General features: G+C 37.2%; 1 protein-coding gene across 3 annotated transcripts in view; it reads right to left on the bottom strand.

Moving 5' to 3' along the window:
- The window catches only part of RASGEF1B (RasGEF domain family member 1B), a 617,711-nt gene that overhangs the window by 113,011 nt on the left and 487,898 nt on the right, over positions 1-16,802 (bottom strand). The window lies entirely within an intron of this gene.

The raw sequence follows: 16,802 nt of genomic DNA, 5'->3' as shown, positions 1-16,802 counted from the left end.
TGACAGGGCTGATTAAGCATATTTAAGATGCTGAGCACCAGTCTTGTAACTGAGTAAGGATGCTAGGAGATCCTAGGCATTTGTGGAAGCGGCTCTATCCCTAAGAGCTTGCCAATTCCACTTTCGGTGAAAAGGTCCAGGTAAATTTACATGGACAACTGAATAAATGTTAACATGCTTTTTATATTTTCTTGTAACAATTCAGAGTAAAAATGTGGATACTCTATAATTTTCAAAGTTGTCATTTTAAAATTTTAAGATTTTGATGATAAAGGAAGAATGGGAAGAACTAAGATAAAATTTAGGTCTACCTCAACACAATCATGCAAATTAGCAAAGGCACTAAGATGAGGGCCTGAAAAGTATTAGACTACATTTTTTTAAAATATGTTATTGTAAAAATATGTGTTTACAAATTCATTCTTGTCTTCAGGCTTGAGAAAATTCTCTAGGCTCTTATTTTGAGCTACCAGCCAATTCATTCTCTTCTCTCTTCTCCTCGCCTCACCTCACTTCACCTCTTTTCTCTTCTACTTCATATAATAATTATTGAGAATTCAGGTAGTGTTTGGGATGATGTAAAGTAATGAATGCAACAGCAAGAGCTATAATCATTTTCTTAAATAAAAAAAAAGGTAGGCCAGAATTTTGCTGATGCATCCTCAACATGATCTGAAAGCCAAAGATAAGAGTGAAAATTGGCCAGGCGCAGTGGCTCACGCCTGTAATCCCAGCACTTTGGGAGGCCAAGGCGGGTGGCTCATCTGACATCAGGAGTTCAAGACCAGCCTGGGCAACATGGCAAAACTCTGTCTCTACTAAAAATACAAAAATTAGCCTGGCATGGTGGTATGCACCTGTAATCCCAGCTACTCAGGGGGCTGAGGCAGGAGAATTGCTTGAACCTGGGAGGTGGACATTGCAGGGAGCTGAGATTGTGCCACTGCACTCCAACCTGGGAGACAAAGTGAGACTCTGTCTCAAAAAAAAAAAAAAAAAAAAAAAGAGTGAAAATTGTCACTGGATTGTAAGTTCCAAACAACAAATCTAGGTGATTCTTTACAAGTTTGACATTGAGTTGGTGAATAATAGAAGGAAAGTTTTAGAGAGAAAAACAAATAGTGTAAGAATTAGTATGTCTAAGAGTAAAGACATTTTATTAGCTTACACTCCAGAAAGTCAATTCTTTAATTAAATCAAGACTATAACATCACGTTGAAACATACTAACATCCTCAGGTGAAGGTATTGCAAAATACTTTACAAAAGATTCACCAACTATAATCCACTCATACAGTTAGATAAGAATTTTATAGGCACTGGATATTTTTTAGCCTCAAACTCCTCAGTTACTCATGAAATCAGCACATTGAAAGTCTTCATTCAATCAGAAGTATAGATGATTGATTCATTCCAGAAATATTTACTGAATGCCCTGCATGAGGTTCTGTGAAGGAGGCAATGATAAATCAAATGCAGGCCTCATTTTTCCAGGGGGATTTGTGTCTAATAGGAGAAACTGGACATCCCCATAAATAACTAGACCACAGGTCAAAAGTGCGGAGCATCACAAGAGAAGTGTGGGTGACAAATCAGGGGCAAGCAGATGTGGTAAACTTTAGAGAGGAAAGAAATGGACTGGCTATGAACTAGACATACAGGATGGACAGGAAATGCAAACCAGACAGAGGAAACAGTATAATCAAAGGCATAGTTTAGGCAATTTCAAGCAGCTCAGATTCGTTGGCACAAAAGGGAATGCCAGGATATATGATAGGAAAGGACTGAATGAATCCTTCATGGAAAGAAGGATTAAGAACATCAGGTTGAGGAGATACGTTGAACAGCTTAGATCTCAGCTGACAGGTGGCACACTTCTCTCCCTACACTTGCATCATCCTGGCCATTGTTTAACATCCACCCTTGAAATAACTATTCTTTACACATTGAGACTGTAGCGCATAAGGAAGTGTATTAGGACACTAACCTGTGAGTTTAAGGTAGGTTGTAGAGTAAAACACATAATGTGGTAACTTTTCTTTTGCTGTTTGTTTACAAAGAAACAACATCATGTAAATATTGTTGAACAAAATAATATATAAAGGAATAACCATGTGGATGGATGGGTAGGTGGATATGTGATGGACATGTGACTGAATGGGTGGGTGGAAAGTTGGACATGTGAGGGTCTGAGCGTATAGGTGGACAGGTGAATGGACAGGTGAATGGGTAGTAAGCCGATGAGTAGGTGAATGAGTGGAGTTGCTGGATATCTGAAGCAGCTGGGTGATTTCTCTATGATCCCATAATTAGGTATTCAACAACAGACCAAAAAATGTCAATAATATATAATTATTTGCTAGTAAAATTTTAGTCTGGCTATAGAATCCCAGGACATTATAAAGTATGCTTATGAAGTGAGTACATGCTTCATTGCACATTATAACAGAACTTAAAAGACACATGTTCCTTCAATTCCCAAGCCATTCATCCCTTCCTGAAATAGTATAGGAATTAAAGTTTTCCCAAAAACAGCCTAAGTGGAAGAAGGCCAAACCACTATAAAGGTAAAAGTAAATTTTACCTTTTAGATTTAGTGATTTTTAAAATTGATATTCACCATCCTATAGAATGAGGAGATTCAGCTATATTAAGTTTCAAAAATTGTAGAACAATGAAGTTTCTTTTATTTTCTTTTTTTATTATACTTTAAGTTCTGGGATACATATACAGAATGTGCTGGTTTGTTACATAGGTATACATGTGCCATGGTGGTTTGCTGCACCCATCAACCTGTTACCTACATTAGGTATTTCTCCTAATGCTATCCCTCCCCTTATCTCCCACCCCCCAACAGGCCCTGGTGTGTGATATTCCCCTCCCTATGCCCATGTGTTCTCATTGTTCAACTCCCACTTATGAGTGAGAATATGTGGTGTTTGGTTTTCTGTTCCTGCATTAGTTTGCTGAAAATGATGGTTTCCAACTTCATCCATGTCCCCCCAAAGGACATGAATTCATTCTTTTTTATGGCTGCATGGTATTCCATGGTGTATATGTGCCACATTTTCTTTATCCAGTCTAACCCTGATGGGCATTTGGGTTGATTCCAAGTCTTTGCTATTGTGAATTGTGCTGCAATAAACATATTAGCCTTTTGTCAGATGGATAGATTGCAAAAATTTTCTCCCATTCTGTAGGTTGCCTGTTCCCTCCCCACCCCAAATCAACAGAATATACATTCTTCTCAGCACCACATAGCACTTATTCTAAAATCAATCACATAATTAGAAGTAAAACACTCTTCAGCAAATGCAAAAGAACGGAAATCATAACAAACAGTCTCCCAGACCACCATGAAATCAAATTAGAACTCAGGATTACGAAACTCACTCAAAATCACACAACTACATGAAAACTGAATAACCTGCTCCTGAGTGACTACTGGGTAAATAATGAAATGAAGGCAGAAATAAATAAGTTCTTTGAAACCAATGAGAACAAAGACACAATGTACCAGAATCTCTGGGACACAGCTAAAGCAGTGTTTAGAGGGAAATTTATAGCACTAAATGCCCACAGGAGAAAGTGGGAAAGATGCAAAATCGACACCCTAATATCACAATTAAAAAAACTAGAGAAGCAAGAGCAAACAAATTCAAAAGCTAGCAGGAGACAAGAAATAACTAAGACCAAAACTGAAGGAGATAGAGACATGAAAAACCCTTCAAAAAAATCAGTGAATCCAGGAGCTGGTTTTTGAAAAAGATTAACAAAATAGATAGGCACCACTAGCCAGACTAATAAAGAAGAAAAGAGAGAAGAATCGAACAGATGCAATAAAAAATGATATAGGGGATATCACCACTGTTCCCACAGAAACAAAAACTACCATCAGAGAATACTATAAAAATCTCTATGCAAACAAACTAGAAAATCTAGAAGAAATGGATAAATTCCTGGACACATACACACTCCCAAGACTAAACCAGAAAGAAGTTAAATCCCTGAATAGACCAATAACAAGTTCTGAAACTGAGGCAGTAATTAATAGCCTATCAACTAAAAAAAAGTCCAGAACCACATAGATTCACAACCGAATTCTACCAGAGGTACAAAGAAGAGCTGGCTACCACTCCTTCTGAAACTATTCCAAACAATAGAAAAAGAAGGAATCCTCCCTAATTCATTTTATGAGGCCAGCATCATCCTGATACAAAAACCTGGCAGAGACACAACAAAAAAAGAAAAATTCAGGTCAATATCCCTGATGAACATCGATGCGAAAATCCTCAGTAAAATACTGGCAAACCAAATCCAGTAGCATATCAAAAAGCTTATCCACCACGATCAAGTCGGCATCATCCCTGTGATGCAAGGCTGGTTCAACATAGGCAAATCAATAACCATAATCCATCACATAAACAGAACTAAAGACAAAAACCACATGATTATCTCAATAGATGCAGAAAAAGCTTCAATAAAATTCAATACCCCTTCATGCTAATAATACTCAATAAACTAGGTATTGATGGAACATATCTCAAAATAATAAGAGCTATGTGCCACAAACCCACAGCCAGTATCATAATGAATGGGCAAAAGCTGGAAGCATTCCCTTGGAAAACCAGCACAAGACAAGGATGCCCTCTCTCACTACTCCTGTTCAACGTAGTATTGGAAGTTCGGGCCAGGGAAATCAGGTAAGAGAAAGAAATAAAGGGTATTCAAATGGGAAGAGAGGAAGTCAAATTATCTCTGTTTGCAGATGACATGATTGTATATTTAGAAAACCCCATCGTCTCAGCCCAAAAACTCCTTAAGCTAATAAGCAACTTCAGCAGTCTCAGGATACAAAATCAATGTGCAAAAATCACAAACATTCCTATACACCAATAATAGACAAACAGAGAGCCAAATCATGAGCAAACACCCATTCACAACTGCTACAAAGAGAATAAAATACCTAGGAATACAACTTACAAGGGATGTGAAGGACCTCTTCAAGGAGAACTACAAACCACTGTTCAAGGAAATCAGAGAGAACACAAACAAATGGAAAAACATTTCATGCTCATGGATAGGAAGAATCAATTCATGAAAATGGCCATACTGCCCAAAGTAATTTATAGATTCAATGCTATTCCCATCAAGTTACCATTGACTTTCTTCACAGAATTAAAAAAAAACTACTTTAAATTTCATATGGAACCAAAAAAGAGCCCATATATCCAAGACAATCCTAAGCAAAAAGAACAAAGCTGGAGGCATCATGCTACCCAACTTGAAACTATACCATAAGGCTACAGTAACCAAAACAGCCTGGTACTGGTACTGAAACAGATATTTAGACCCATGAAACAGAACAGAGGCCTCAGAAATAACACCACACATCTACAACAATCTGATCTTTGACAAACATGACAAAAACAAGCAATGGGGAAAGGATTCCCTATTTAATAAATGGTGTTGGGAAAACTGGCTAGCCATATGCAGAAAACTGAAACTGGACCCCTTCCTTATACCTTCTACAAAAATTAACTCAAGATGGATTAAAGATTTAAATGTAAGACCTAAAACCATAAAAACCCTAGAAGAAAACCTGGGCAATACCATTCAGGACATAGGCATGGGCAAAGACTTCATGACTAAAACAACAAAAGCAATTGCAACAAAAGCCAAAATTGACAAATGAGATCTCATTAAACTAAAGAGCTTCTGCTCAGCAAAGGAAGTTTATTTTCAAAACCAACAAATATCAACCAATTCACTGCTCACCCAGTCAACCAAAAACCTTAAAAAACAACTGTATGTAAGGTGGCACAGTTCACTGCTGAAATAAAGTTTTAAGAAAGACGCCCCTAGTATTCAAAATGTGGGCTTTGGACCAACTGGATCAGCATCACTTGGGAGCTTGTTGGAAATGCAGAACCTCAGGTCCCATCTCAGACCCATCAAAATGCATTTTTATATGCACATTTTAGTTCGAGAGTACTACTAGTTGCTCTTCTTGAAAATTCAAAATGTATGTAGTGTTATATATTGTTTAATTTTGTTTAATCCAATGTTAACCAATGTTATTTAATCATGGATTTTTTTTAATAGAATACTCATTTAACATTGCATGGAAATTGTGGACAGTTTGAGTGATGTTGAGATAATAACTAAAGTCCTTCCAAACAAAGTATGTTATGTCTATGTTAACTATATAGACATAGATACATACACACACACGTATATATCTATCAATTAAACTATTATCTATCTATCTATCTATCTATCTATCTATCTATCTATCTAGTAAAAGTAGCCATAATTCTGTGTATACGTTTAATAAAAACAAAAAAGGAAAATGGATTTGTTAGATTTGAGAAAAATGGTGGAATGTAATGTTAAGTTCCTGGTTAAGAGAAGAAATTTTGCAAAAAGTCCATCAAGACATCAGGGTCTATGTCTACTGGAAAACATTGCTGTGGGACTGGGATTTCCTTTTGCTTTCCAAGATCTTTTCCAAAATATTCACTCTTCATTAATAGGGCTAATTTTTACGTACTTTCTTCCACATGTTCTTATTCAAATACTTTATTCTTAGAAGGAATGTTTTTTTGGGGGCCGTTAACATTTCCAAAGGCTTTTAAGAATGTTAGTTTTTTGGCCGGGTGTGGTGGCTCACGCCTGTAATCCCAGCATTTTGGGAGGCCGAGGCAGGTGGATCACAAGGTCAGGAGTTCAAGACCAGTCTAGCCAAGATGGTGAAACCCTGTCTCTACTAAAAATACAAAAAAATTAGCCAGGAGTGGTGGCAGGTGCCTGTAGTCCCAGCTACTTGGGAGTCTGAGGCAGAGAACTGCTTGAACCCAGGAGGTGGAGGTTGCAGTCAGCTGAGGTCGCACCACTACACTTCAGCCTGGGTGACAGAGTAAGACTCTGTCTCATAAAAAAGAATGACAGTTTTTATGTGACGCTTCCTTGGGTAAGTTCAACTTGATAATAAAGATTTGGACTTAATTTGATGTTATTGGAAGTAATCTGAAAATAACAATACTTCCTAGTGTTGGTGTTTCAATCATTTAAACCAATATTTCAAAGAGGAAATTATACTTTGCCTTTATATTCTCTTAGTGTCTATCGAAAAGCACATGGATTCCACCCCTTTCACCCAAAAAAGCACATGGATCTAGGGTGGTGGCTCTTTTTTATCCCAGAGACTAAAAGCTTGCGAATAGAAAGGGCTTTGTTATTGCAGATCTCACTTTATTTTGCCCAAAATTAGGAACGAGCAGGAATAAGAGTGAAACTATGCTAAGGCTGTAAGAAAGTCAGAGTGGTACATGAGATACTTTCAGGTGGTATAGGCAGATATTTTATTTTAATAGTCATGAATTTATCTTTATATGAGAAAAGATGTAATCAGTATAGCAAATGTGCCACTTCCTAGATATTATCATTTAGGATGAGGTTAAGTTTAAAAAGTGAGGCTATTTTAAAAAGCAAATAACATTACATGTATGAATACAATAAAAATTGGGACCGTGGTAATGTAAAGATTGCAATGTGGGAAATACTCCCCTAAGCCAATCCTTTTGTTCTGCAGATAAAAATGAAGCCCTCTATATATGGAAGTTAATGGGATTAGGGCCCAGGAATTTTTACTTCTCAAAATCAAATTTAAAACCCTGTAATAGTCTCAGATAAAAATACCTTAAGTGTATCTAAAATATCTTTAAGATATAAAGTCATCAATCACAATGAATGACTGCTTCCCCAGATACTGGACAACTGATGATATGCATGCAGCTCAGAATTTTCAAGATTCTCTAAAGCATTCAGATGCATTCTAATAGTAAAGTAAAAGAACTTCTCCCTCCTTTTGAATAGTTGGATTTACCTTACTTTAGGTATGAACCATACACTGTCATTGGAATTTGCCTTATAACTGCTACCACTTCCCTGAAGTTTCGTTTTTCCTACCATTTTAAGATGGAAAAGAACAAGTAAGATTCTGCCTCTCATTTATTATACAAAACGTATAGGCAAAGACTCTACACCATTTAACTTTCCAGTGCCTTGGTTTCCTCATCTGTGAAATACCACTTAATTGACCTCTAAAGTAACTTCCAGCTTCAAAGTTCTATAACTTTACAACTATTAAAAAATGAATTAAACCCATAAATAGCTGAACTTCTAGAGAAATGTATTATTAGATATTAAATATGTCATTTTTTAGTTCCTACCATGTTACAGGTACTCAACAAATCTTGTCTCATTTAACCTGCCCAGCACGCATAAACAATTCCTATTTCACATATGCAGAAACTGGGGTTCAGAAGGTTGCAGTGACTTAGTCAAAATGACACAGCCAGTAAGCAGTGGAGCTAAGATTTGAGGCCACATCTCCTTTTCTTAAAAGTCTACTCCTTAACCTCATCATGCCAGACTACCTTGCTATGGTCAAAACATTATCATTACCTTTTGGAAAAGCTACTGGGGCAAAATTACAGAAAAAAAATCTTTCTATTTGTCAATTTGTCAATACAGCTAGAAAAACACCCTAAGGACTGCCTAACTGATAAAAATATTGAGAACATATGGTTCATTTAGAAATGACTTTCTTAAATATATGGAATAAATTAATGATGTGAAAGCTGATCAAACTCAATTTAGATGTGAATTTTCCATTTGAAAAACCCCAAGCTCTAATACTGATCCAGGCTACAGACAGTAAGTGATTAAATCTTATTTTTTGAGAAAGGGTCTCACTCCATCACCCAGGCTGGAGTGCAGTAGCACGATCAAGGCTCACTGCAGCCTCAACCTCCTAGGCTAAAGTGATCCTCCCACCTCAGCCTCTCAAGTAGCTAGGACTATAGGTATGCACCAGCACACCTGACTAATTAAAAAAAATTTTTTTAGAAGTAGGATCTCACTATGCTTCCCAGGCAGCTGGTCTTGAACTTCTGGGATCAAGCAATTCTCCCAAAGTGCCGAGATTACGGGGCATAAACCATTGTGTCCAGTCCTAAATTTCTGATTCTTGAAAGGTAAAAGAATAGAAACCATATAAATATTCTAATGCATAGAAGAGTATTTCCATAGTTTCAGGATTATATTACATTTTATTTCATTGAAAATAGGAAACATCAAGCCTATAATCTCAGCACTTAGGGAGGCTGAGGCGGGTGGATCATGAGGTGTGGAGATAGAGACCATCCTTGCTAACACGGTGAAACCCCGTCTCTATTAAAAATACAAAAAAATTAGCCGGGCATGGTGGCACACGCCTGTAATCCCAGCTACTCGGGAGGCTGAGGCCGGAGAATCGCTTGAACCTGGGAGGCGGAGGTTGCAGTGAGCCGAGATCATGCCACTGTACTGCAGCCTGGGTGACAGAGTGAGACACTGTCTCAAAAAAGAAAAAAAAAAAGAAAAGAAAATAGGAAACAAATATTACTACCACATGTAAGAGAATAACTGTTTATGATAGAAAAATTGAAATGAATCATAAAATTTGGGAAATGTCTAAAATTATAACCATAATATTTGTAAGTGAAAAGCTATATTTTATAGCAAAATAAGAATATGTGTGTGTACGTTTATAAAAGCATATATTATATTTAGGTGCTGAGTCAAAAGTCAAATATATTAAAAAAGTATTAAGTAGCATCTATTTGTTGGAACAGCCTTCAAATATAAACTGTATATAGATTTTGCATTATCTTTTGAAATAACAACTTAGCTGAAAAAATTATCTTTGAGACCAAACAGTTTTGATCTTCAAGGTGGTTTTGAGGTAGCAAGAAAGAGAATTTCTTTGGGACACAGAGAATCAGCTTGACATAATGACACCGGCTTTGAAAAATAATTTCAGGAGTATGTCTTCATTTCTAGCTTGCAGGCTTACTCTTGACCATATTCCAAACTCAGGGCTCACAGACATGATCAAAAAATAATTTTAAATGCTTGAACTAGCACATTAATACCTCATGACAACCGTGGCTTGCTTATTTTAACTGATATTCGTTTAAACAGCAACATGCAAAATGTCAGCATTTCAAGTGAATTAATCAGTTGATATCCCTGATATAATCACCCAATTTGGGCGAGGTGCAGATGAACACAACACATGCTCAGATTGAAAGTAAAATGAGGGTAACTATAATTTTCCCAAGGGCCATAAGCTTGAGCATATGAATGAGATCACTTAATAATCTAATTTTCACTGGCTTTGCCTACGTGATGCAGTTTCTCAATAGCCATGTAAAGCTTCCCCAGGGTCAAACGTTTCTGGGAATCCCCAGCCGCTATCTCCTGTTCTCATATGTAATCACGAGTAGATGCCTGCTGGGCACTGCGGCTCCTCCAACAATGCTCAGCAAAGAGCCACAGCCTCTCCCGCTGCTCCTCGAGGCCCAGCTGTGGCTGGTGTGCTTCACCAACACTATATCAGGCCACTGTGCCAGCTTTTCCAGGGTGCACGACACTCCTCTGCCACCACCCTGTTAGGCACACTCTACTGATTCCCTGGGCCTCAACAGTGTCTGAGCAGTATCTGGGTTGTATGGGAAATGAGATTATGATCCACCCTGACTCCCCACCTGGTTCCAATGGGTAAGGTACAGACTCTAGGAACTGAAAGCTAGTTGATGATCACTTGTGAGTTTATTAGTAAACCAGATTTATTAGCAATCTGGGCAAGTGCCCAAGAGGCTCTGAGAACCACAGTAAATTTGGATTGGAAAATGCAATTTGGATCCAGAGCCAAAGCATGTCATTGCATCCCCACCCACATTCAGACCTTGGGGTCATCTGGAGCCTGAGGTGGACTGGGAGGGTAAGGGAGAAATAGATCTTCAGAGCAAACTTGCCATCGAGCCAGTTGTCTGGAAGATCACAGGCCCATCCTATCTGACCTCATTACTGGCTGACCAGAGTGTAAAGAGGAAAGAGTAAGAGGTTGACTCTCCCTCTGTGCTTTATCCCATGGAAGCAGAGGGGTGGAGAACGTGAGCGCCACTGCTTGCACACGGGCCATAAAGAGCAAGAGACTTGTGCAGGAGCAGTCACTTTTAACACAGGGAAATTCTTCCTAACAGGAGGCTGTCACCAGTGAAAGGAGCTACCCTTCTCCTTTGTAGGGAAGCAGGGATAGGGTTGGCAGAGAAGCTAGAAGCTTTTTTTCAAAGCCACAGCCCTGATGGGAAGAAGTTCCCTCCTCTGTGAAAACATGAAGATGGGAGATTACATTTCTTCCTTTGAGACTATGCAGTTGATGAAGTGCTGGTGAGGAAGGAGCAGAGGGAAAATGGCTGAACTTACTTAGGGATCCCAAAGCACTCTAGTCTGTACCCCCCAAGTGTTAGAAAGTTTATTAAGAGAGTTCTTCCGGCTTTGGCTTATCATCTTCCTGCCTTTGCTGGGTCTAATGGGCTGGCAGAGAAGACAATCCAAGTGGCAGCCTTGCTAGTGCAGAGAGCCCCCTTTCCTTCCTTCCAAAGAAAGAATGTGCCATTGGTGCATTCACTGGCCTGTCACACTTGGCTACTTTCCCTTAGAATTAATTCTCTTCCAGAAGATATCACAGTCCCCTTTCTCCCTGAAAATCTACGGAGCAGACTAAGAATTTACCAAACATACCCATATACGTCCATAATGTCAGCAATAATTATCATTAGCATTTTTCCACCAGGAGTCTCTTCCTCACTCAACACAAAGACAACTGGCGGGTCTGTCCTGAGAGTTAACCAGACTTTGCCAGCCACGTCCACACTTAAGCAGTGAATCTGACCCAGGCCCAGGTTGTCATTCTCCACTCTGCATAAGTCATAATATAATTTTGTAAGCAGGCATATACATGAGGGCTGGTTAACTTAAGGAGAAGTGAGCTTTGAGACACTTAAAATGTGAAACTAACAAAGAAGATAAATAGAGGAGTTCAAGAAGTCATTTAAATGGAAGAGTCTATTAATTCATCTATTCATTTTTTATTTTACTCAGCATTTATTTAGAACTTTTGTAGGTGCTAAATACAGTGTGTGAAGATTTTTAAAAAATCATATTTAGTTCCTGTCCTTAAGGATCTCACAGTCTAAGTATAAATGCAGACATGTAAACAGGCAAATGATACCTGCCATAAACCCTTTTCTATGAAATGTGGACATAATGAATTTCATAAAAATGAAACATGATAAATGCTATAACAGACACATAAAGTGCTATGAAGTACAGGGAGGAACTAATTTTTACTATAATTTTTATTATTGTTACTAGAATCATTAGGTAGTCCCTAAATTGGAAAGATTTGTGAACATATAAAAATAATAAATACTTAAGCTTACCTTTTTTCATACATGACTATTCTAGGCCTGGATTTCTATTACAGAATTTCTTGAATATACTTCTTTTTTTCAGTTTATTTATGGAGTAATTATGGTAGCAATGACCAGTAATGACCTTTGAGTTATAAAAATAGATCTTTTATAAAGTAAACTCATTTACTGAGAAGTCACTGGAATATTTTGGTCTTGTGGAAAAACACAGTTATTATTTACTGATAAATTATTTCCTGCTTATGTAACTGACCTGCCATGTTAAAGCATTAAATTAACATTTTGGAAAATGAAACAAATATCTTTCTACAAATAGGAAGGATCATTTTAAGGTTTTTAATTAGTTTGTCTCTTGCTTTTATTCAGTTTTCTGAGATAAAAATTAAAGAATTAAAAATATTTCTTCTAGTTAATAATTTTTAAATTACTTGGAAGTCACTGTAGCTCATTTGATCTACACTATTTTTCTCAATTGGTAGGATAAATCTCTACAGGCATCCATAGAGACAGCTCCCAAGCATCAGCGAATTGAAGAATTTGGGAATATGCTTTACTGATTGTTCCATATTTCTTTATTTTTTACATTGCTTTTCTTTATCCAATCTTACTTTTCATTGCAGTTGCTTTTTTCTAGCCTTGTCTGCTCATGCCTTGGGCTCTTCAGTGGTACACTGGAATATTGCTCAACTCTGTGGTGGACATCAGTTTCAGTAAGTGATTCTGTGTGTCCCTCTTGGGAAATCTGCTATAGACCTCTCCTTACAGACAATATTCAAGTACAGAACAGACACACTTAGTATAAAGTAGAAATTGATATAAACAAAAAAGTCAATGAATCTAGTGTTTATGAGAATTCTTGTTTCATATAATTGGTGATCATGTATGGTGAAATATCTGCTGTTTCTCCTGCTAGTAGCACTCTGATTTTTCCTTGTAGATGTATCAATCCTTATCTCAGTCCATATAACCAGACAGCCAATGACAATGGTGTATCACAGGAACCACAGTGTCTGTATCAGAAGTGGTCACATGAGTCAAGAAGGGCTAATTAGAGCCAGCCCGGAGACTTCTGCAGGAACTAATGAGTTGGGGTTTCTGTTTTGGTGAGAGTAAGCTTGGAGCTGTTGGAACCAATCTGCTGCCTAAGAATGACACCAGCACAAAGAAAGCCAAGTCAAGAGCTGGAAAGAGAGAAAGACATCCTGGTCCTGATAATATTGTTTGAGCCGCTAGATATAACTGGCCCTGAGGCTAGTGTAATCTTATACATTTCAGAAAAAAGAGCCAATAAGTTGCTAAGTTTATTGTAGCATATTTTCTTTATGCTTAAAGTTCACCTTTTTCACATTGATTTTTTATTGTCTTTTATTTGTTTCCTTTACTAGATTTGAAATGCCTTGAGATCAGAATTCCCAATAGCTAGCAAATAACAGATGCTCATTAAATATTTATTTGACAAACAATTCAGAATCTATCTTTAAAACAAAAATCACACAGCTAGATATTTAGCAACATTGATAACATATATTAACATTTTTCAATAAGGGCTAGATTTTATAATTATCAAATTACCATATTTGTGGGGAAAAAATGGAATACTACTTGGCTTAAAAATATCTGGGAAAGACTTTGCACCAATAAAAATTCTGCTCATAGAATTTCAAAAGTAAAAGATATGTGGAGAAAAATGACACCTTCCATTATAATTAAAGTTACTGGTATCATAAATACTGACAAACAGGATACCTACATGAAGTCCTACAATCTAGTTTATACTCTGCTCACTTGTATTAGTCCATTCTCACACTGCTATAAAGAACTACCTGAGACTGGGTAATTTATGAAGAAAAGAAGTATAATTGACTCACAGTGTCATAGGCTTAACAGGAAGCATGACTGGGAGGCCTCAGGAAACTTACAATCATGGTGGAAGGTGAAAGGGAAGCAAGCTCATATTAACATGGCGGAGCAGCAGAGAGGGGTGGGGAGGAAGAGAAGAAGTTGTGGGGGTGGGGAGAAGTGCCACACACTTTTAAACCTGAAGATCTTGTGAGAATTGACTCACTAGCATGAGAAAAGCATGGGGGAAATCTGCCCCAATGATCTAATCACCTCTTACCAGGTCCCTTCCCCAACATTGGGAATTGTAATTCAACATGAGATTTGGGTGGGGACACAGAGCCAAACCATATTACTACTCTAATAAATGAATTGCAAAGTTATATAATGTGTAAAAATTCCAATATACAACTTCACTTTACTCTCTCTATCTCTGTTGGGATGATGTTGCTATAATTGTAGAAATCAATCTTTGTTCAACTAAATGTGTATTTAACCATTTGGAGAGTTTCCTTTTGTGTCCCACCCTGAAAAGTCTTTAAAGAGAAGACTAGAAATATTACTACCTGTCACTGCTTGAACCACCTGCTGGTGGGGTCTATTTATCCATGGATTTCTGGGTAAATAATGATTAATAACTAAGACAGATCAATGATTCACAAAACATAATTTGCCATGCAAGACAAGCAGTGTTTAGAGTGGCAGGTAGAGGTAGCAACTAATCATAAAACTTTATTTGAGTGAGGAGTTCTTCATTTGAATATTATAGGTTTTTCTGTTTTGTTTTGTTTTTAAATCAGTAAAAGAAACTGGGTCCTAGAAGCTGCAGTGATCTAAGTAACAGTGTTTGTGCATTCTTTTTTTTGTTTTTGTTTAAATACGTTTAAATTAGTACACTGCTGGCACACCTCATTTGCATGAAATTCTGTACCATACTTACTCATTGTAGTAAGGTTGCCCCCTTCCCAGGGTTGGGGATGGGGGTCACGGGGGTGGGGGGAACTACTGTGAAAGATAATTTTCACTGAAATCTAACCAAACTTCATTAAGTAAATTGTGACAAGATTATAAACGATATGAAAACTAACATTCTAACATTTGGCCATCAAATTGAAGAAAATCATTTGCCTATACAAATTTTCGTAATTTTTAAAAGATAACATATTCTACCCTCATATGGTCCTCATTAAAGCATAATGAACAGGAAAGAAAAGGAAAAGACTGCAACTGGGTGCTAAGGCAGAACATCTTGTCAGAAGCAACTAATGAACGTAGAGTATATACTAAATACCAAGTGCAGAATTTCATAGGGCCAACAAGATAACAGTCCATATTTTTCACTTACACAGGTGAGGTGGATTTTGCAATTACCAGTTGCATTAAATGCACCAAACACAATTTCAAAAATAGACCTAAAACCTATAATAAACCTACACTCTACTTCGTCTCTCATGAAGGACTCATGCCTGAAAGGAATGACCATACAAAAATGAACAAGCATACACTTCCCTGGCATACCCAGCAGATCCCCTTGCCACAATCAACACAAACTTTTACTCAACAAAGGGTGAGGCTCAGCCATCAGTAGGTGTGGAATTATTCCAGTCTCTCTCAAGGCAGTTGACTCTGGGTTTTCTTTCTTCACCTGGAGTTTTTGTTTAACTGAGGTCTAACTGAAAGTTCAATGTTGAATGGCTTCTAGCCCACAGAGTTTACCTTCAAGATCACTTGGCTTCATTTTGGGAAAGAGACTTTTTATCTTGCCGCCAGAAAGTGAAACAAAATTTAAGACACAAAGCATTCTTTGTTATATTATTTCCTTCATCTTTCCTGGTTTAGGAAGAAGTTGAGTTCTGTGTGGTTCTGCGAGCTAACATTTGGCATGGCTTTGTTCTTTGGTGGTAAGAATTATTCAGTGAGTTTTTCTATTGTTTGTTTTCTGAATTCTAATTACTACCTTTTTAACTTTGGAAGGCAAGACAAGCTTACTCATTTTTTAAAGTTTCTGCTTCATATGGTGTATCTTAATTTTTATAAATATGTTTGTTTGCTTATATGTTTGTTTTTGTAAAATTCTTTTTGTCCAGTTCTCCTAGTCCTCTGGGATAAGTCAGTTATTTACTAAAAGGCTTCTGTGCCACTTCCTTGCAATAACAAGCAGACACTTCTTTTTTTTTTAAATGATAGGATCACAGTTTTAATGAATAAACATCACAGTTTCTAACCACTGTTTTAAGTGAAGTATTAAAGGACGCATGTGGGTCTCAGTGATCCAGGCAAAAGTACCTTTGAAAATATTCTGTGGGAGATGCTGTTATCCACATGAACAGGAAAAAAAAATGTCGTAGACATCTATCTTGTTCTCCCAGGTATTTATGAGTATCGCTGCAAATATTGCAATTTCTAGGGGCATTTCAGCCCAGGTACTTTAAATATAATCCAATTCCCACTTCATAGTTATATCAGTAGCTAAGGTGACTTGATATCAGGTGATAGGAACTGATATAAAGATCTGTGAACTTCATTCTGATAAATTTTGAACTGCATTCACTTTCTTTTTTATGTGACTTTTATCTTATTACTAAAGTTAGAAGAAATCATAAATTTAAAAAAATCTACCTGCAATCCCACCAACCCC

This window comes from Pan paniscus, chromosome 3, assembly GCF_029289425.2.
Source record: "Pan paniscus chromosome 3, NHGRI_mPanPan1-v2.0_pri, whole genome shotgun sequence".
Lineage (NCBI taxonomy): Eukaryota > Metazoa > Chordata > Mammalia > Primates > Hominidae > Pan > Pan paniscus.
The sequence above is the reverse complement of the archived record's forward strand: the minus strand, read 5'-3'. Positions and strand labels throughout refer to the sequence as shown.